We start from the raw sequence: 20099 nt of genomic DNA, 5'->3' as shown, positions 1-20099 counted from the left end.
CTTAGGGCCTCCTGAAGAGATACTTCACTCCTTGGGGTGCAGCAGGCAGGGCAGAAGGGAAGGCACAGCTGCAGCACAGCTTTTGTAGGGAGAGGAGAGCACGGCCCTGGTGCTTGGGAAGCTTTGTCATTTCTGTGGCATATTTGTAATACTGATGCCTGTGGATGGTCAGTGCTGTGCTGTGAAGTGATGTGATGGTCAACCTGGGGAAGGCAGGCTGGGGGTTTGGCACTGGAATTTTGAGGCATTCCATGCCCTGGGTCAACTCTGCTTTTCTTTTGCTGTGTCACAAAAGGGAGTCTCAAGTCATCAGGGAACCAAAGGCTCCTCTCCATGTTGTCTCAGATGTCAGCCCAGTCTGGATGGAGGCACTTTGGGCAGCTCTTCTCATCCTCTAGGCTCCTCACTCTGTACCCTGGTGCTCTGGCTGCTCCCGAGCCGTGCAGTGAAGCTCAGGCTGTTCCAGGCCATCTGGCAGGCACAGGGATTGCTTGGCTGGTGCCATGGAATGCCAAACATGACTGTGTGCATTGGAGTAATTTGGAAAGCCAGCAATAGCCAATCTCTAACTTGCTCTTTGCTTACTACTCCACTCTGTTCATGCAGTGTGGCAGGAGGTTCTGCTCAGGTCCTGCTGTGGTTGATTGTGCAAGAACCCACCAGAAAAAAGGAATGATGATGAATTCCACCCTGAAGGGCAGAGTACCAAGGAGAGCTGGATGTGATTCCAGTGTGGATGCTGCTCTCAGGTGCCTCCACCTTCATGGCAGCAGATGGGATGATCTGGTCTAGAGAGGCTGTGACTTTGTAGGTCTGCTGTGAGCAGAGCCCTCGATGTCCATGTAGGTTGTCACAGACCAAAGAGCCAACCCAGCTCCACAGCCCTTCCTGGGCTTGCAGATGTGCTCCTCCCAAGAAAACACTATAACCAGGTCAGGAGTAACCTCACTCCTGGAGTTCTGGTTCACAAATCTTATCTCTCACCTTTTGAAGGCAGCGATACAATTTCTGAGCAAGACATTTATGGTCCAGTCTGCTCTAGGGAGAAGGAAAGGGCAAAGTGCTTTTGGCAGCAGCAGATTCTGTGTTTGATGGGAACTCACAGAAAGGTGACCTGCACTGCTGACCTGCCTCAAGGGGTGACACTTGGAGACCCCAGTGTCCCCTGGGCGTGGTTATGCCACTGCTTGTGCAGCCCTGATCTGTCTCAACAACACCTTTGTGCCTTGTCACAGAAAAAGCTGAGGAAAAAAAATAAAGACAAGCTGGTATAAACCATCTTTGCCTTCCTCACGCCATTGCCTCTCTGAACCTGCCCCTGGCTTCAAAATCCTTTTAAATAAATGGGAAGTGATCCCCTTGAACCAGAATCTGTGCAGTCACCTGGTGCTGGCTGCAAAGCAGTGCCACTCCTTTGCTGTATTCTCCATCTTCTCCAAGGTCACTTGGTGCCTTCATTCAGAAAATCCTGCGTTTCATTCCTTTTGCTGCTGCCCGTGTGGTTTGCAAACTGCAAGTGTGAACCTGTTTAATCTGGCTGTTACGTGGAGATTTTGAAACAACACAAGACCAAAGTGCCAGCTGAGAGGAGCAGAACTGGTGACCACAACAGAAAGGAACCTATCACAGGATTAACTCCTGGTACCATGGGCTGATCTGTCCACAGGGAGCCTTGCAGGGGGACTCAGAGCCTTCCCTGGGCTCTGCACACCCTCCTGGTCACTGGACATTTTATCTGATCGTGCTGCCCTGTACTTTGCTGCTTGAGACACCGGGGGGTTATTATTTTAATAAAGCTGCTCAGGTTTGCCTGAGGCCAGCTTTGAAGAGAGCCCTACCCCTGTAATTGGGGTCTGGGGTGGTTTGGGAGGCTTTTGTGCTCTGGGGATGTTCCACCAGTGCCTGGAGCTCCTTCACGTCGTGCTGGAGACCTCAGCTGACCTGAGGTGCAGAACAACCTCTATATCCTCCCCTGGCCCCATCAGAGAGCCAGGGGTGCCCTCTCCCTCCCAGGAGAGCCCCCTGGGGCGGGCAGGGAGCTGCCACATGTGCTGCCTGCTTCCAAACACGTCCCAGTGTGAGTGGGAGAGGTGGGAGGCTGGTGGGCAGGCAGGGGAGGCTGTGCAGGATGGGCCAGGGTGGGAGGAAAGGGAGCATCTAATCACTGCAGCAGCAAGGCCACGCTCCCCCCACATCCTGCCCCTAGATAAGGGACTGAGACTTTGGGGAACAGTGTCTGCAGCTAAGCAGGAAGGAAGGAAAGAGGGAGTATGGAAAGAATAGGGTGGTTTCCAAGAGACAGATGGGAAAGGAAAGGATGTCTTCAGCAGGGGAGAGGAGGAGCTGGGAGATAGGAGTGTTTGGAGTGGGGTGGCCTTAGGGCAGTGGGGATAACACAGCCTCTGGCTCCAAGGAATGACAAGGAGTACAGGACCCAGGGGATGGGTGGATAGGTGGTGAGGCCCCAAAGCATCATCAGTGGGGTGCCCTCAAATCCCTGTTCATCGTCCTGGAAATTCCCCTTGAAAGTCCTGGCCAGGTCCCTCCATGCCATCCTGTGGCAGTGGGACAAGCACTGTGTGGGGTGACCCTCACCACCCCCAAATCCATCTCCTGGGGGAGGCAGGGGAGCAGTTGTGCTCCCCAAATCCAGGCATCCAGGCAGCCAGGAGTGTGGGTGCAGCCCTGGTCCATGAAGGGATCACTTCCATGTGAGCTTTGCTACTGTCACCGTCCTGATCCCAAGTCTCACCAAAGATAATTAGTTTATTTTTAATGAGCGCTGAGATTCTTGCACAATCAAATCAAAGGGCCTTTAAGATAAAGCGAAAAAGTTGCTAAATTAAGAAACTGGGGCTTGTGGAGACCTTTGGAGAGCTGACAAACACGTGCTGGGGGTGTGTGTGTGTGTAAAACCCGGAGAGAAATTAAAAATAACTATTATTTGTAGTTTTCACTCTGCTGCTGCCGTTAGTAGAAATCATAGTACGAGCCTTTTAACAGTGCTGTCGGCTGAGTAGAAATCAGAGCACGAGCATTTTACCTCGTGTTTTCTAACACATGGTGATGGGAAGGGCTCGAGGAGGGGTCCTGAACTCCGGGAGCTGGCTGCCAGCGCCGGGACCGAGCTGGCTCCTGGCGAGGGAGCAGCCCCAGCCCCGCCGCTGCCTCCGTTTGATGGCACAGCGAGATTTGGGCCGTGCTTTGCCACGAGCAGCCGCGGCCCTTTCTTCTCTAAACATGTGTGCTTTGAAAGGGAAAAGCTTGTTGCCAGCGTGTCTGACTCCTTGCTCCTGACAACATCCGACCATCCATGTTATCAAGCCTTGCTGGGACCTATCAAGAGACATAGTTAAACAAGGCCGTGTTTATCTGGGGGAAGCTGCATTAATTGAGCAGTGGGATAAAGAACTGGCCGGCACCAGGCAAATCTCCCCGGCCTGGGAAAGGGCTGCCCGGCCCCGCCAACAATGGGCTGCGGCAGCGAGAGGCGAGAGGCGCTGGAGCCGTTTTGCTTTGTGGACCTCGGGGTGTGTTTTTTTTTTTTTCAACAGCTCCCACTGCCGTGTTTTGTTTGCCCGTTTTTAAAGGAAGAACGCAGCAATGGGGGAAGCGCCGCTGCAGGAAACGCCGTGGCTCCTTCGTCCCGCTCCCTGTGCTTGGCATCTCCCCTGCCCCACCTCACTGCCACCTCCAGCCATAACCCACCCCAGGGGCACTTTGGGCAGGAGCTGCTGAGCTTCAAGCTGGGTGTCCTCAATTCTGCACGGTTCTGCTCAGTGAGCCCCTGGGAATCGTGGGATCCTGGAATGGTTTGGGTTGGACGGGACCTGAGAGGTCATTCTTGTTCCAACTCCCTGCATGGGCAGGGACACCTTCCCCACTGGAGCAGAGAATGTGTTTGGGGCTTGCTCAGTGCTCAGAGCGTGGGGATGGTGCTGGTGTTGGGTTTCCCGTGGGAGTGTGGGATGGGATGGGGAGCAGTGCTTGCTACTGGTCCTGGGGAAACTCCTTCTCAGCGAGGAGTCCTCAGAGAAAATGCTGGATTTTCCCAAAGGAACAGCACCTGCCAGCACTGTTGTCACCCCTGTCTAGGAGCAAGTGTAAAAGGAGACTTTGCAGCTCAAGCCCATCAAATAATCCAGAAGTGAGGAGTGACTGGGAGCTCAGAGCTCTGGGTGGTTTGTGGGCTCCTCCTCTTCATCAGGGACCCAGAAAACTGGGATGGAAATATTTCCAATTCCCCTTGTTTCACAGGTTTAAACTTGATAATTGGTACTCAAAACCTGTGGTTTGCTGGTGTAAAAAACCCACCCAAACCCTCAGCCAGTTGCAAGCTCAAAGCCATTGATTAATACTCCAAACAAGCCTCTTGCCCACGGCCAGGAATGACCCACCTGGCCCAGCCAAAGGGTGAATTCTCCCTGATGGCAGCAACTGGTTCAGTTTGGGCAGGATTCACTTATCAGATGAAGGGAGCTGTGTTTGCCTGCAAAGCCCAGCTGGGCTGTGGAACGGGAAGAAAGGGAATTTCATCCATGCTGTGCCAGGGAGGCAGCAGTGAGCAACCACATGGGCATGGGAAGGCAGGGCAGCCTGTGTCCTCCTGTGAAGAAGCAGGTTGTCATGGATGGGCAGCTTTTGTCTCACAATGCCTCACTGGAATCAAAATGTAAGAAAGGGGAAACTACCAAATGAATCACATCCCTTTTCTAATCTTATTTTCTCTTGGGGGTGGATTTGGGCAAGCTCCAAAGCCACAGCCTAATTTAAATCAGGAGAAAGGTGGCTGTGAAGAGAGGAGAAGCAAGAAAGCTGGGAAAAATGGACAGAAATATTTGTCCTTCCATGAATGAATATCTGTCCTGCTGGGAAACGGCCACATCTGGTGATAGAAAACAGAGGTTTCTTCTCGACGTTAATCGCTCGCGTTTTATCTGGGATTCACGAGCCATTTTAAATGCTGGGTTGGGATGTGACTGGGGGCTTAAGAGGGGGAACAGTTCCTGGCTTCCCCAAGTCTGCTGCCCTTCCTAGGGGATGCTGACAAATGTCTTGGGGAGATAGTGAGCAGCTTGCAGGAAGGAGCCTCTTCAAAGTCTCCTCTCCCTTATCTCCCCGCTGGAGTTGTTTTGACAGCGGCGAGTTAGAGACAGGAGCCCTTGCTGGGATGAAGTCAAGATTGCAAGAAAAAAAACAAACCCAAGAGACTGCATCGGCAGCACACGCTATAACTCTGGTTTGGAGTGGGCAGATGGAGCCTGTGTGATTGCTGCTGGGCCAGGGAAGCTCAGCCAGTCTAAATAGTGCTGGAGGTAACGAGAAAGGTCACTCCTGGTGGAGTTCAGCAGTTTAGTGCTGCCAGCACTCAGATTCCTGTGTCAGCTCTGAACAGGCTCCCAGGCTTGGGGTGGGATTTGTGATGGGGACAGCAGCAGCTCCTGCTTTTCCTTGCCCTGGTTCCTTCGTGAACAGCTCAGAGATCTCCCCTGGTTCCTTGGTGAATACATCAGGGGTCTCCCCTGGTTCCTTGGGGAATAGGTCAGGGGTCTCACCTGGTTCCTTGGGGAATAGGTCAGGGATATCTCCTGGTTTGTTGGGTAACAGCTCAGGGATCTGGTTCCTCAGTGAACAGCTCAGGGATCTCACCTGGTTCCTTGGAACCAGCTCAGGGATCTCCCCTGGTTCCTTGGGGAACAGCTCAGGGATCCCCCTGGTTCCTCAGTGCAGGGCTCAGGGATCCCCCTGGTCCCTCACTCCGTGCCATCTGCAGTGTGTGTCAGCCAGCCCCGTGAGTGTCCCTGGCTCTCCTCTCTGCTCCATTGCTCTCACTCAGAGGTCTCACTCTGGCTTCTTTCCCCCGTCCTGTGCCAAGTGCCCTGTTCCTGACCCCCCCAGCTTGCTACTGAAATCCCTGACAGTTGGAACCCAGTTTGGAGGCTGCTCAGGGCAGAGGGGGCTGTTCCTCAGAGCAGCTGCTCGGTGCTCACCCGCAGCTCATCCGTCCTGGGGACAGCTCCTGGGGCACGTGGCTGCTCAGCCACCCTTGCAGCCGTGGAGGTGCCTCCTCTTGGCTGTGCAGCCATGGAAATGTGCCCCCAGACCGTGCTCTGGCTTTCCAACCAACTTTGCTGACCAAATCCATGCTTATGAGCAAAGCCCACATGAGCCAGGCCTAAAGAAATCCAGTTGTGATAAATGGTCACCAAAACAAGTTTGCTCTGCTGGCTCTGCTGCTTCCCCCCCACCCTCTGCCATCTCCAACAAGGACATGGAAGGCACCCTGGCACCTTTGGGCCCCACCCAGATCAGCTGTAACCACCTGGCCCCACCCCCACATCCGTCTGTTCAGTCGTTTCCACTTATTGGCGCAGTTAAAAAATTAAAACTGTGCCTCTCTTTTTAAAGCTTTTGGCCATATTTTTATCCCCTCGAGCTGTGTAATCACAGCTCCATGACACAGAGAGATAAGCTGAGTGTTTAGAACACAGACTGGATCTGGGATGTGGCCCAGCGAGCCCATACCCCCTCTCTGACAGTAGCCAGCAGGAAATGAAGGAGGAATTTTTGCAAAAATGGCTGGAAAGATGATAAGGCTCTCTCCCCAGATGTTGCTTCATGGACTGTTTCACTGAAGATCCTTTGTAATGGATAAAAAAAAAAAGTTTCCAAATTCTCTGTAATTTTTTTACTTGGTTCCAAAATCAGAGAATCACAGAATCCTGGAATGGTTTGGGTGGGGAGGGATCTTAAAGCTCATCTTGTGATGAGCCATGGGCAGGGACACCTTCCACTAGCCCAGGTTGCTCCAAGCCCCATCCAACGTGGCCTTGCAGGGATGGGGCAGCCACAGCTGCTCTGGGCAATGTCAGCTGATAGTGTTGTTCCTGCTGGACTGTTTCAGATCTGTTCATGCTTCCACAGAAATTCCCAGTTGGATGCAGTCACAGGCACAGCTCTTCCTCACACCCAATTGGCTCAGCCCAAGAAATTCTCCAAATAGTTTAATTTCTACACTCCTCAGTAAGAGCTACACCCTGCAGGGCCCCTGGAGCCCCCATTCCAGAGCCACCCAGGGGTGGTGGGATGGGGCCAGGGGCTGTGATGGGCTGATGAACACCCAGACCTTGGGATTTGATCCTCTCTGGGTGACTTCCAGCAATCAGCACCAGCGGAACCCGAGCGTGCAAACACGAGGGTTCATTCACAGAGGAAGAGGCTGCTCAGTTCTTGGCCCGTTTCAAGCAGCACTGGAGCATCCCTGATGCCTCCATAAATAAGGAATTGTTGTTTCAGGGACCCTTTGCATTAGTGGTTCCCATGGCAATGAGTGATTTGGTGTCTCTGCTGGGGCCAGATTGATTATTGTCCAACGTTCATCCAAACAACTTTCCATCGTGGGGCAGTTCCTCAAACACTCAGCAGATGGTCTGAAGTAAATTCTCCTCAGAGCTGGGCGTGCTGGCAAGGTGCCATTGGCTAATATTGATGCTGAATATGGAACAACTACTGAATTTCTCTGTTTAAAAGCAAGAAAATGTTCGTTAATTGTCTGTACCAAGCCTGTCTAATTAGCAGCACATGGATCCACCCTCGTGTGCAGGGAGGAATGTCAGTGAATCCGTTCTGCCACGATTTCCCAAAGTATCCTAAGTGCATGTCAAAGCTGTAATCACAGGCTGTAATGGCTTCCTAGTTGGAGGCTGCTCCGTAGCCCATGAAAATATGCTGTGTGGAAATAAACCATTTGTGCATCAGGCTGAATTAAAACCAAATGCTTGAACTTCTAATTAACATTTTTCTTCATGTCGGGGAGAGGAAAAGCTTAATTACCACCGAAACGCTCCTTTTTCCTCACTTTCTTTCTTTTATTTTTTTTTTTGTCATGTAGTTGTTCGTAATTTAGCTGTGTCCAGCACTTTTGGGGACATCATTCCTGCCCAGGCAATCCCTGAAAGCCAGGTTGGCTTTCCAGGCTACCTGCCCATGTGGTCCTCGTTGGCTCTGCTTTCAAAGTTTACTGCAAACACATGGATCTCTGCCTACACATTCCAGATGCTCAGAAAGCTTTAGGAAAATGGGAAAGGGGAAAAAAAAAACAACCAAAAAAACCAAAACAGGGAGAAATGTGTGTGTGGGGTGGAGGGGAATAAACAGAGTTAAAGAGAGATCCCATTGCTGGCAGAGAGATGATCACTTCCATCAGCTGGGTTTGTTGTTCCTCCCTATCTTGCACCCTGTATAATAGAGGGCTTTTTTTGAACTTTAACATTTGGACTCCTTAACAAACCCTTCTTTAGTGTGGTTTGGGAAGGACAAAAGAAGACTTTTGTTGATTTGGCATAAATTATACAGTGGGTATTTTTGGCAGAAACGTCGGAGTTTGATGCTTTTTTGTTGGTTTGGCAAAATATACCTTGAAATCACAAAAATATGCTTCTAATTACAGAATGTATGTTGCAGTGATGTGGGACAGTGAAGTAAGGAACCTTTCAGTATTTATATTAACTGAATCAAAAAATTAACCTCTTCCTGTTGAATGTTTACAGCTGGAACCCAGTCAAGGAATCTGGGGCTGGAGCAAGTAATGCCTAATACGTTTCTGCCTCAACAGCAAAGATAAGTAATTCATTATTCAGATTTTAAGCGTTCAGCAGGCCAGTCCCTGCAATTAGGGCTTAGACTTGCTGGAGAGGAGAACTGGCAGGTACCCTGGGCCCCAAATTTTGGCTGTGTGGGGATGTTTGATGAAAGCCTACATGAATTGAAATCTTGCAGGGAAATAAAAGGGCAAAACCAGCAATGAAAACAAGATTTGTTGAGGCTGAAACCTCCTCCTGCCACGTTTGTCACTCGAGTATTTTGGCTCCTGCTGGAGTTTGACAGGCAAAAAAGCAAAGCTGTTTGCACTGCCTAGGTAGAGCAGAAAGCAAACACACACACACAGGTCAAAGATCTCAGTGTCCACCGTCCTTCAGCAAGAAAAAGTGGGAAAAAGTGTTTTGCCAGCCTGGAAAGGCCGTGGTTCTCCATCCAAGCGGGATCTCCATCCCACCCCATCCCCTCCTGTGCCCTCCCAGGGCGGGGTGACAAAGTGCTGACTCTGCCTCTCCACCCGTGATAAGATCGTTCCATGAGGAGTCAATGACCCTCATTAACAGCCTCTGTAATGTTTTGCCTGAAGAGCTTCCTGTGCTCTCCCAACACGCCTGTCTTGTTCAGAGATGCTCTTTCTGGAATTACCATTAAATTGCAGCCCCGGCTGTAATTGCTCCGAAGGGCTGTAAATCCAACTTTAACCCTTCTCTCCGAGCAGGTTGTGGAATGCGAGCACCGCGAAGCATTTCCAAGGCTTTGGAGCTGAGTGCTCTCTTTATATAGCAAGAAAGACTTTTCTGGGAGCTTTTTTTTTTATTTTTTTTTAATGGACATATATTTCTCCTGAAGGGCTTTTTATTAAAGCCGGGCAGAAAGCACCGAGTTGCAAGAACAACTCACTAATTTAGTGCACCCCAGACAGCTCTGAAGGAGATTGCAAAGGTTTGCTTGACAAAACAGGCACCAAACATGTCAACATTTGGGAATGTTACAGAGAGACTATTATGGTTCCAGGCCCTTCCAGCACCAGCAGTAGGAAACTACCTCGCCCTGCAGCGTTTGGGCAGCAAAAAGCAAAAACAATGAGCGTGAAACCCGCTCTGGCTCTCTCTATATGTGCAGCCTCAACTCCAGCAAATCCTATCAGCTCTCACGTCATAAAACACAGAGAGGAATAAATGCTTCCCCCTTCCCCTTTCTTTAGGAATGGTTATACAATTCCTGTGGTAAAGCCTGCTTGGCTGTGCTGGTTGCTAAGATAATATGATCATGTTTTGAACAAGGGGGGGAAGCAGCCTTTTTATTACTGTATATAATGGCTTTTCCTGTTTCTTCATCATTGTAGTTATGCTTTTTCTTTTCTTTTTATTTTTTTTTCCCCCCACGTTTCTCAGCCCTTCTGAGAGACATCAAGGAAAGACTCAGCTTTCTGAGGTACCTGGTGGCAGTAAGAGTAGGAGTCTGTGGAAAATCAGTAGATTTGCCAGTAAATTATTGCCACTCTGGAAAATCTGTCCCCTCAGAACTCTGGAGAAGTTGGTGGCCATGGTTGTTTTTCTGTTATTGTTGTCCTTAAAATGAAAGGAATACCATGAGGAGCTCTGTGGGTCAAAAATGCCCGTTTTGCCCTGGTGATGGTTCAGTTGGAGAGAGGTTGGACTCTCCCAAAAACACCAGTTCCCCATTCCCAGGCAGGTTTTTGTGTGCTGTTGGGCTGGGGGTGGCATCTCTCTGGGCCTCCCTTCCCTACTCACAATAAATATGGAGATAAGGAAATCACAGGATACTGAGAGGTGACTCAGTGAGCTGGTGTTTTAATGTGCTATGTATGGGGCAGGGGCTATTTATTCTTTGTAATTATCCATCACCTTTTTAAAGTCTCAATTCCTTTGTGACTCTTCCTGTATATTCCTAATTTTTGCTCAGATTAATATGAGGAACAGTCTTGCAGGGAAGGCAAAGGGATGAAATGGAGAATGTGGAGCAGAGGTTTTGGAGGAGACCTTTGCTCAGGTACCATCCACACCAAGAACAGGTTGACCTGCACTCCCTGTTCCAGGTTTTGGATATCATTCCCATGTGTGAGGGATGGATGGTGACTCTCAGAGCCCCCTGGACAGGAGAGGGCCCTCAGCCTTCTACCAGTTGCTCCACTTGGGATGATTTCTCACAGAGATCTGAAAAGAAAAGAAGTGATACATTTCCCATTCTTTGAAGAAAGACCTTTAACTTCCTGGGATAAAATAATGTGTAAAACAATGTTTGGGAAAACTTCTAGGGGGCTCGTTTGGGCTCTACAAAGGAACCCTCCTCTTCTGAATCCTGATGGGGAGATAAGATAATTTTCCAGCACTGTTTAGTTATCAGTGGTATAAACAGCCATCCTCTCTTCATCTCCTGAGAATGCAGAGCTGTTTGGGAAAGAGTGGTAGGAACAATCAGAGCCACTGGAATGAGCTCCACATTCCCCAGGACACCATGGACCGTGTCCCCATCCCTGGCTGTCAGTAGGGCCCTGGATCTGAAGGTTGCTATTCGTGTCTTCAGGGCCATTTGCTGAGGTCTGTAGATGATTTCAGTGTTTTAAAGTAACCCAAACTTTAATTATATGAGCAATCAGGGCCATGAGATCTTTTCCTGGCGTCGCTCAGCTCCCCAGAAGGTTGGGAGTGCTGGGGATAGAGCTGGGAGGTCTCTAACACGCCGGGATGGGAGAAAAGGAGCACTTAACAGGCAGGAAGAGCCTTAGGGGACACAGATCCCAGTGTGCTCTGCTGGCAGGGAGCATGGCAGGGATAATGGGAGGAGCAGGGACAGGGCTGTGGCTTCTCCTCCCTGGCATTTGGCTCTTCTGGCCCGTGCAGAGTGCTGGAGGGGAGGGAGCACTGCTGGAATTTGCTTTCCTGGAGCACCCAGCCTGGGAGGAATCACTCAGCTCCTTTGTTTGCATCACATTTGGGACGTGGATTTAAAGGGAAAGCCTGGCCCTGGGAGCAGTGACAGCCACGTGTCCCACCCATCATCCAGAGCCTTTATTAATAAATGTTCAAGTCCCTCACAGAGAGCTCAGAGGCTCATCCTCCTTTCCCAGGAGGGGAACTCTTCCTCACTTTGCTCCTGCCGTTTCTCTGGTTGCTCTGCCACCAACCCCTGTGACAGCAGAGATCCCTTCCCTGGGATTCATCTGCAGGGAAGGACGTGGAGCAGTGACCAGCAGACCTGTGAGTGAGCAGGGCAGTGGTGCAGTGAGCCAGGGGAATGTTTGGCCGGTTTGTGTCTGTTATTTTTTGTTTGTTTGTGTGTCCAGCAGAGCCCTCTGTTATCTTCCGCCCGTTCCGACGCCATGCTCTTCCTGTTTAAAATTCCCACTTCTGATTTTCCCTTTGGGTTTTTGTTCTGTTATATTTTTTTTTTCCTTTTTTGCTTCCCCAATTGTTCTAGTTTTGTGTTCCCAGCAGCAATTACCAAATGGTGTCTAATGAAAGCATTTGAGGACACGTTCCTTTGGTGCCTCTGCCTCCTCCTGAGGTATTCCTGTGCAATGCTTGGTTCTCCTCTGGTGTTTGCAAGACCAGCTCAATATTTCTCTGTCTCATTAACTGAATTTTACCTGGTGGTCCCTCTTTGCAAAGGGAGTTCATGATGCAAACCCACTGAGAGCAAATTGGGGTCACAAATGATATCTGGTGAGCACATCATAATTGGAGCAGAGGTCTTATGAGGAGCAGCTGAGGGAGCTGGGGGGGCTCAGCCTGGAGAAAAGGAGGCTCAGGGGGGACCTTCTGGCTCTGCAACTCCCTGACAGGAGGGGGGAGCCCGGGGGGAATTGGGCTCTGCTCCCAGGGAACAAGGGACAGGAGGAGAGGGAACAGCCTCAAGTTGTGCCAGGGGAGATTTGGGTTGGATATTAGAAAACATTTCTTCACAGAAAGGGTCTCCCAGCCCTGGCACAGCTGCCCAGGGAAGTGGTGGAGTCACCATCCCTGGAAGTGCTCAAGAAATGTGTGGATGTGGCACTTGAGGCTGTGGTTTGGTGGTGAATGTGGTGGTGGTGCTGTGTCGAGGGTTGGACTTGATGATCTTAGAGGTTTTTTCCAACCTAAACAATCCTGTGATTCCCATCCTAGAGACAAAACTGGGGGAGAAGCACAAGGTCCTTCCTCTGGTGACAGACACTTGTCACAGGGTGGGTTTGGTGGGTTGTGCTGTGTGGGGCTTTGAGCAGGTTTGGCTCAGGGATGGACCTCAGGGACAGCTTCCAAGTGCTCAGGAGGCTCTTCTGAGGGAGACTCTGGACTGAGTTAGGAGGACTTTTGTTTCTGGTCCATCAGTGCTGTGACCCTCTGCATCAGCTGGCAGGGCAGGGGTGAGGGTGGGGCAGCACTTGGTGGCTGGGTTGAGATGAAGGACCCATTGCTGGACACTGTCACTGCTGTTGAGTGCACTGAATGGTTTGGAAGGTGCTTCCAAACAGAGCAGGCACTGAGACTTGGGGCTCTGCAGGACTTGGTGCTCCTCAGGCCTGATCTTTGCATATAAAAGTGGAAAACCTATAAAAGGACAAAACATTCCTCCAAAACTGGGGGCTGGAATGAGATGGTCTTTAAGGTCTCTTCCAACCCAAACCGTTCCATGATAAAATTTTAAATTTTTGATCATCAGCCTATGACTCATTTCACACATCATTCCTGTTTTGTGTAGAATAGGATTTCAAAAAGGAAATATTCAGTAAATTTATTGTTGGGGATGGAGGGGTTGAGCTTAGAGAGTTGCTCAGGCTCTGCAATACCAACTGTGGGTGGAGTGCTCAGAGGTTTTCTGGGAATGCCTGGCTGTCAGAGGTAGTGATGGGGAACCTTTTATGCAATTTTGATGACAAATTGCTGTGACAAATCGTGGCTGTTCTGTCAGGAACTGAACAGCAGAATCACAAGATTGTGTGAAAGAATCGACAGATCAGTTGTCTGCAGGTGGGATGAAACAGGAGCAATGTTGCTTTAGTGAGGACTGAAGTGGTGTGGGTTCCTCACAAAGACAAGTTGCAGTGGTTTGGATCCCTGCAGGAATGCTAAGGAAGCAGCTCTGTGCCTCTCTCACACACACAAACACACCAGGATTTTGTGAAGATGTTCCTTTGTCCCTCTCCACGTGGGAGAATGAGCTTTCTACTCAACCATCCCTCACTGTGCAAACTGCAGCTCCCGAGTCAGGAGCTGGGTTTTCAGTGGCACATCCTGGAGGTCATGTTGGCAACAGCTCTGAGCAAACAAACCAGAAAAAAGCACTTTGGGCGAGCAGTGAAGAAGCAAACAACCTGAACTCACCGTAAGGAACTTTTTTTGGAAGTCCTGAAGAATGTTTTCACGGCAGGGACTATTTTAAAACACATTCTGGGGATGCAGAACTGGGAGAAACCAAAAAAAAAACCCAACAAAACCCAACCCCAACCCCCTCGACAACAGCAGAAACCAGAAGCTACTTGTGCTTGTTCCCATGAATTAATGCCAAGGAGTAACAACCCAAAGGAACCACGATCCCCTCGCTCAGACAGTCCCAGGTTTTGCAGGTTCCCTCCAAGTCTCCTGTTCCAGCACAGTCCCTGATTTGTGGCCTTCAGCTTTTTATAGTTTTGCTTATCCCAGCATTTAAGGTATTTTCAAACTTTCATCCACTTTAATTTGTTACCTTTGGAATGAGATGCCGGGTTTAGCACATAAAAAGGGTGTTTTCCTTGGAGATGGGAGGAACAGTTCAGTGAGGAGGAACTTGTGACCGTGGCGACCTGCTGTCCCCCAGGTAGAGCAAAGCACAGCAATTCCCAATTCCCATGGCACAGCAATCCCACCAAAGGGCTCACATGGGCAGGGGACACCTGGGATCCTCAACAAAGCCAAACCCTTCACTGCTGAAAAGCCCAGATCTGCCCAGCCCCTGGGAGCCAGGGTTGGCTGGGAATGGTCTCCATTCCAGGGGAGCTCAGCCCTCAGCTGGATCTCATCCACAGGGTGGAGGAGGGAGCACAGAGATCTTCCTGCAGGATGGATCTAGGAAAAGATCCATTTCAGAGCACTTTTGACTGGGGGAGTAGCTGACCTGCTTGGCAAGGTGGTGGTTGATCAAAGGCTGGACTTGACGACCTTGGAGGTCTTTTCCAACCTCAATGATTCTGTGATTCCGTGACCTCAGGTCTGACTGAACCAGCAATGGGTGGGAATGAGGGAGAGTAAAATGGTGCAAAGGAAGCTGGGAATGATGCTTGGTATCCTGCACCCCTCACTGGAGGATCTGGCCCTGGAACATGGCATTTGCAGAAAACTTTATCAACCTATTAATTGTTCAGCTTTCCCCTCTTTCTCACTGATTCTGTGGCAGCTCAGCCCCTGTGCCAGGGAACTGTGTTTGGATTTCCTCCTCTGTGCCATCCCAGTCCACCTAATGATGGAAGAGTCCATTTGCTGGTTTGGAACAACAGAACTGTTTCAGAGGGATAAATCCCAAGTGAATTTGGGAGCACCATTTTACCCCCTCTGCCATGGAGTGTCATTTGTTTCAGTGCCACTTTTCTGCTGAGAGAACTGACACAGAAAGTCCAGCAGTGAGAAGATCATTCCCTGCAGGGAAAGAGTCCAAACCTGGGCACTGCCCAAAGCTCATGGCACAGCTCTGTGCTCCTGTGGGTTCATCCCACACTCCTGTAGGCTTTTCACTGCATGGGATGCCTGAAGTGGAACTTGGCTCCCTCTGTAGCGGAGGAATGGAGGTGAACTCCTCCAGGGATTAATTAGGATCTTAGGGAGTAATTCAGGTCTTAGGCAGTGCCCACTGGAGGTGCACAGAGCTCTCCAGGTGCTGTGGAGGGAACCTGAGGTGACCAGGCTCAGGGGGTTGTGAAATGTCTGGGTGGGGTGGGTTGTCTTGGCTTGGGACTCCCTGAATGTCCTTCCTGGGTTCTGCATCACCACAGGCAGGAAAACACACAGTTCATGGTGTTTCTCCCACTTTTTAGGTTACTGTGTAGTTCTCATTTTCAAGTGCATCCCAGCAAACAAATACACAAATCAATCACTGATTAGACAACGAGACAAGGTCCCTTCTAACCCCTGCTGTTCTGTGACTCTGAGACTTTTTAAAGCTCTCAAGGGTTATCCTACAATGCCAGTTTTTAACCCCTACACTGAAGAAAACTGCAGGTGAAGGTGTAACAGCCAACTCTGAGGAGACACTTTGCTTGTGGCTTCCTGGACAAGCTCCTGGATCTTCTGCAAGGAAACTGGAATTGAAGTTGGGTGCCTGCAGGGTGGGATGGATGAGAGCTGCTGGGTGCCAGGGGGGCTCCAGGACACCCCCAGCACCCACACCAAGAGTCGGCAAGAGTTTCTCTTCCAAATTCCATCAGTGTGAGCTCTTTTGAGGAGGGATCCTGCCGCGTCTGCCTCGGGACAGAAAAGCCATCCCCCCTTCTCGCTGAAGCACCATTATCGTGCCCGGGGAGCACAATGACAGCGATTACAAAAACAAACAAACAAGAAAAGGAGCCCTCCGAGTGGGACGGGGAGTGGTGGCTCCCGAGGAATGATCTCTCACAGGATTAAGAGGTTGCCAGCGTAAAAAATGCACCTTCCCTTTAATGCCGTTGAAATGCAAAGCACCCGGGGCCAAAAAAACCAACCTGAGCAGCTATTTTTAGGAAGCTGCTGGTTTGGGAAAGTCTCAGAGGAATTCCCTCACTCTCTGTCCCACCTTAAACAGGAAAATTGTGGGTCCACATCCCTGTTCTGAGCAAGTGCAGCGCTGGGGGTGAGGTCAAAAAAATAATTTCCCATTTCCTGATTTGCATTTTCCAGCTAGAAAACACGTAAATAAATACAAATATTTATGAGATGACTAATATCCATGGAAATTCCTTCTGGAGAGTTTGTGGAAGATCAGCCTGTGGGTACACAAGGATTTTGGGAGAGGATTTGGATGAAGGTCTTGACAATGAGCACAAAGCAAGGACCCACTGCTACCTCTGGTGGGACTTGTTCAGTCCCCGTTACAAGGTTTTGGGGACAGGACTGGGAGCAGTTCAGCCCTGCTCGTGTTAGGGAAAGCCTTACCACAGATTAGAGGTAACTCTTGGTCTTTAAAAACAATTTTTACTGTCTCCCAAATAGTACCAGGGACTGTATCTTTTACATCCCATTCTGGATCCCTTTGGCAAGTGTGGAAATAGGAAACATTGCACACGGATGAACTCCCCCACACTTAGTTCCATCTATCTCATAATGTTCCCTGGTGCTTCTGGTATCATTTTGGATGAAAAGTTCTCCTTGACATTTAATTACTATCAGAATTAGTCATTAGTGCTGTTGTCATCACGGGGAGTTTGGCCACTGATGTAGTGGGAGCAGACCTTGGAGCCAGAGTTAGGTCAGCACTTCCCATGTGTTTGTAGGGTGGTGGTTGTGTTTGGGATGTAACATGGGAAAATTGTTGTGTGGGAGCAGCTTCAACTGAGGGAATTTTTCAATCCTCAGACTTCTTTCAGAGAACTTGTTGACCTCATGGGAGTGTCCAAGAGCCCATCTTCACTGAAGGACAGGATGCTGGGCACAGCATCCAGTCTTTATGTTTGCTGAGCTGTTAGATTGGGAATTGGTTGCCCAGCTCTTGGCTGGGAAACATGAAATCTGGAAAGAGCCCTCACCTTCAAAGGAATGCTGAAAAAGCCAGTTTTTTCCCAGATGCTCCACATTCCCACAAGGGCTTGCTCACCTGTGATTTGTCCCTTATGAATTTAGGTGTTATCATATTGATAACCCACAGAGGAGCATCTCAGCCCCCAGCTGTGCACATCTGGCTGGCACAGCACTGCCCTGTGCTGGGGGGTTTGGGGCTGGGCCCTGGAGAGCCCCTTTCCTCGCTGGTGGCTCTTGCTAAGCCCTGAAGCTCTGCCCATACAACCAGGCTTCTTCCACACTGGCCAGAACCTCCTCCAGCCCTTCCAGGGCTCAGCAGGAGATCTGCCCCACACCAGGACAAGCATCCAGCACGTCCCTTTGGGAATCTGGTGCTCTCCTGGCTCCCTCCCCACCTCTTTCCGCTGCCCCAGGCACCGACTTTCCCGACTGAGATACCAGAGATTGGATGGATTATCTACTGGCTGTTTCCAGACTGCTGTTTGTTTGGAGAAATCATATTGGAGATAAGATGGTAAAATACAGATAATTAAGTTTCCTTGATACGAGTGTAATTGTGAATTGAGATTTAAATAGCCTGCTTTGAATTCTGCCTCACGCGCCTCTCCGGGGCTTTGCTTTGGGTCTATGCTGAAGGAGAGTCCTGCATTGTTGACATTTGCTCTACAAAAACATTTCCAGCTCTTCTTAGGGCTTTTTTTTTTTTTTTTTTCGGAGAAAGGAACCAGTTGAACCACTTCCCCACACGAACATTTCGTTCTTTACACAGCCCAGAGCAGCCTGCCCTGCTGGGCTGGCTGCGATTCATTCCTCTGCCTCGCTCCCATTAACACCTCTTTGGCTCACACCGGGGAAATTTGGGAAGTTTCATCTCGAACAGAGGGCAAATTGAACCTGGAGGAGACCCTCCTTAACAATGTGCAAAGCCCTTACTCGGGGACCTAAAAGAAAATAGCAAAGCTTTCCAAACCTGAGGGCCCTGCTGTCAGTTATGGCAGCCGTGACATGTAATAAACTTTTTAAGCAGCCCTGATTGATGTGGGATTGTGTTTACTCTGCTGCTCGAGCCATAAACGCTCTGTCACGCCAGCCCCTCCATCCCATGGCCCGGGATAACTGGGAATGTGGAGTCTGTGAGCTCGGGGAGGTGCTGGCAATTCAGGACCTGCTCCCTTCCTGTCCAAACTGCGCCGGTGTCGTCAGCCCAGACACAGTCTGGGGGAAATGAATAAGCAACTGAAAGGGGAGTTCAAAGCAGCAAAGTCTGGGTGATCAACCAGTAGCAATTATCCCAATCTGCCGGAAACCCGGCTGTCTCGGGCTAATTTGAGCTTTCTGAAGATATTAGTCTGCTGCTTTGAATCATATTTCTGAAACTGGAGGAGAGGCAGATGAATCATGTACTGGTTTGGGTTGGAAGGGCCCTTACAGCTCATCTCATCCCACCCCCTGCAAGGAGCAAGGACACCTTCCACTAGGCCAGGTTGCTCCAAGAAGCCCCATCCAGCCTGGGCTAGTGGAATACTGAAATCTGGTGGAATATTGAGAACTGGGTGACTTTGTAACCCAGGGCAAACCCCCACTGCAGCCTCCAAGAGTCTCAGCTCGTTTCTGTCGTGGCCTGACCTTCATCCTCTGGAGCTGGAGACTGGAGCAAAGGACTCGCCATCGTTCCAACCTTGGTGTCTGTGCAGGGTTTGCGTCAGCACAGATCTCTGGGGCTGCCCACAGCCTCTGAGCACCCCAGAGCCGGTGCTGATGGTCAGGAAACATTGCTCAGAAGGGCACTGGGTCAGGGAAGTTTTCTGTAGGGGAAGACGTCGCCCCATGCTCTGTTTTCCGCTGATTAGGGAGAGATTCCTTGGAGAAGAGGCAGAGCAGCACTTGCAGCCCCTGGTTTGCTGCAAAGGCCGAAGCTTTCTTTCCATTGTCATTAAAAAGCTCTGAGTGTGTGTGTAAAACACCGTGTGAGGCTGCCGGGCTGCCCCTGGAGCTTTGAAATCCGAGTGGGCTCCTCCGGGCTGTGTTTATGCTACAGCATAATTTGTGTGTGTGAAAGAGCCTCTACTTCTGTTTCAGCAACATTACAAGGATGGAAGTAATACCCTGTGACAGCCTCTCCCCCCACTCACAGACACGTTTCTGGGGTGTTTGTTCAAGAGAGAGTCCTGGCTGAGCATGTCCCAGAGGGATGGGGAAACCATCCCAAAAAGCAGCTCCGGCCCCAAACTCACACACAAACCCCCTTTTGTGGGCATTGCCCTGCCAGAGCCTGAAGTTGGTGAAGGCTTTGGATCCTTTTCTGCTTCTTCCTCTCCAAAAAGTGTCATCGTGTCACTTGGGCACTCAAACATGGGTCACCCCACACCATCAGGGCCATCGGGGGGTCTCGGGGCAGGAATGTTGCTGGAATTCTTGGCACCTGCCTGCTTCCCTGAAATATCTTAATAGGGGGAAGAGAAGTTTCCTTGATAAAAAGGACCTATTATCTCCAGCAGAGCTTTATAGTGCTGTAAAGCAATTTCTGTGCTTTCAAAACTCCTGTGTCCATTGTGAAATGGAGGTTCTGTAATCGTGGAAGGGAGACCTGAAAACTCAGGTGGAACCGTCCCGACGCCACCAACAATTTTGCTAATGGTCAGTTGTGCAAGCAAGAGAGAGGCAAAATTACAGCTGACTCCAAATCAGAGCCATCTGAAAATCTCTGCCTCCCCCACCTCCCTGAAAGAGCGTCGTTAAGTGGGTGTTTAAATGGATTTAATTGGAATTATTTGAGCTAGCTTGAAAAGAATCAGTGTGTGAGAGCTCCAGATCTCGCTG

The 20099-nt window shown here is 50.1% G+C and overlaps 1 protein-coding gene across 1 annotated transcript in view; it reads left to right on the top strand.

The window, feature by feature from the left end:
* SMAD6 (SMAD family member 6) overlaps positions 1-20099 on the top strand; it is a 166689-nt gene that overhangs the window by 75807 nt on the left and 70783 nt on the right. The gene's annotated exons all lie outside the window — the stretch shown is intronic.

The sequence above is a fragment of the Manacus vitellinus genome, unplaced genomic scaffold (assembly GCF_001715985.3).
Source record: "Manacus vitellinus isolate BGI_N305 unplaced genomic scaffold, ASM171598v3 scaffold_16_pilon, whole genome shotgun sequence".
Lineage (NCBI taxonomy): Eukaryota > Metazoa > Chordata > Aves > Passeriformes > Pipridae > Manacus > Manacus vitellinus.
The sequence above is the reverse complement of the archived record's forward strand: the minus strand, read 5'-3'. Positions and strand labels throughout refer to the sequence as shown.